Source organism: Mandrillus leucophaeus, unplaced genomic scaffold (genome assembly GCF_000951045.1).
Source record: "Mandrillus leucophaeus isolate KB7577 unplaced genomic scaffold, Mleu.le_1.0 Scaffold253, whole genome shotgun sequence".
Lineage (NCBI taxonomy): Eukaryota > Metazoa > Chordata > Mammalia > Primates > Cercopithecidae > Mandrillus > Mandrillus leucophaeus.
In genome coordinates, this window is record NW_012102621.1 from 1055714 (window position 1) to 1057782 (window position 2069).

Sequence of the window (2069 nt, forward strand, 5' to 3'; positions counted from 1 at the left end):
CCTCCATCTCCTGGGTTCAAGCGATTCTCCTGCCTCAGCCTCCTGATGACCCGGGATTACGGGCATGCGCTGCCAGGCCTGGCTAATTTTTGTATTTTTAGTAGAGACGGGGTTTCTCCATGTTGGTCAGGCCGGTCTCGAACTCCTGACCTCAGGTAATCCACCCACCTCAGCCTCCCAAAGTGTTGGGATTACAGGTGTAAGCCACGGCGCCCGGCCTAGGTCAGAGTCCTTTAAGGGAAGTATGACAGGACCACAGATACCCATCATAGATAGTTACTGATGGAGGGTTATCTACTATGCCTTGGAGAATTGAGTGGGACCCACCTAAAAAAAAAAAAATCATGTTTAAAACCACTGCAAAAGTTGCAAGTTCCATGTCATTTTTTTTTTTTTTTCTGTGACTGGGAGGAGCCTTATTCCAGGGTCTTCTAGGAGTTATTGGTCAGATGGTGACTTGACTGCTGCTCCCTAAATAGAGCTTTCACATCCGAGATGACTCTTCTAACTTTCTGCAGAGCTCCCACATCTGCTCCTTCATTTGATCTAAATTTAACAGCATTCCTATGAGTCAGAGAAGTGAAGTAACTTGCTTACAGTCACACAGCCAAGCCAAACTTCCTGCCTCCCAGCTTACAAACAGAGCAGTGGGTCCACCCATCTTGATCCTGGGGTACTGACAAGAAATATTCTGGAGAAGTTAGATAGGGTAGAGGCAGAAGTAGAGGCAATTAAACATGAAGGATTGGGAAGGCAAAAGATGAACCAGCCAGCTGTAGTCTCTGGATGCATAAATGGAGAAGACCCGGAGAGAAAAACAGACGTTCTCTGTGTTTACCTGTAAGCACAGGTAAGTACAGAACCTTCTGGGAGAGCCCACTGATTTTGGTGGCAACAGCCTTCGTCAAGTGAAGATGGGAGGGAGTGAGCCTGCATCTTTAAGGATCACACAATCTCATTTTAATTATTAACTCACTGCATTATTAACGGACCAGCTGTGTGCGGCAGAAAACCAAGGGTCAGAACTCCAGGCCAACGATCCATTCCTGGTGCCACCTCCAGCCCAGTGGTCTCGAACGCTTCTCGGGACCCTTTCAGAACTTGACGAATGACAGCGAGACTTCCTTCCAGAAAAGTGCACGATTTGTCTGCAGTTTCAGGATTTGGCTAGGAATACGGTTGCAGGTATTTCCTGCTAGTGTCTTGAGGGGCTTTCCACATCCGGTCTCATGTAGTCCCAGGTCCCTTATATTTCTTGGTCCCTTTCTGAGTAATGATAACTCCTAAAGGTGGATGCAGGGAGAGGAGGAAGGGGAAGAGATGAGGAGGTAGGACTTAGCAGCACAGGCCTGAGTTATTTGGGGAAGAGAGGAAAATAAAGTTCTGTTTGCTGAATTGCCTTTCACAAGGCACTGGTCAAACAGACCTCTAAGTGGACAGTCACATGGACGAATGTGCATGCATGTGTGCATTCATTTCCAAATTTTAGCCATGCAGAAACCACCTCCAAGCCTTTTGTTTCATTTCACTTGCATTGTGACTGTTTCCCTTTAAAGCAATACACTTGAATTTCTTTCCAAGGGAAACTTTATATTACTACCAGACCTGTAGAGCCGCAAATGTTATTTGAAAGGGATTAAACACTCCGAAAACCAAACAATAGTATTAAATCCTAGCTAGCCTCCATAACGGTCCTTCACTCTGAGCCCCAAGATGTACTTTCTATTTAAACAAAAAAAGAGGCAGGGTGTGGGGAGTGTGGAGGTGTTGGGGGATGAGAATAGCAAGGAAAAGAGATGTTAGACACCGAACTGAGACTTTTTTATTTTGTATTTTTTTTGAGATGGAGTCTTGCCCTGTCACCCAGGCTGGAGTGCAGTGGCATGATCTCGGCTCACTGCAACCTCCGCCTTCCAGGTTCAAGCAATTCTCCTGCCTCAGCCTCCTGAGTAGCTTGGATTACAGGCACCCACCACCAAGTCCAGCTAATTTTTTTTTTTCTATTTTAGTAGAGACGGGGTTTCACATGTTGACCAGGCTGGTCTCGAACTCCTGACCTCAGGTGATCC

General features: G+C 46.4%; 1 long non-coding RNA gene across 1 annotated transcript in view; it reads left to right on the forward strand.

The window, feature by feature from the left end:
- The first annotated feature begins 702 nt into the window (after window positions 1-702).
- Window positions 703-2069, forward strand: part of LOC105542226 — a 6705-nt gene continuing 5338 nt past the window's right edge. The window contains exon 1 of the long non-coding RNA XR_001006437.1: window positions 703-850. This is a non-coding gene — a long non-coding RNA (uncharacterized LOC105542226). The remainder of the gene's footprint in view (window positions 851-2069) is intronic.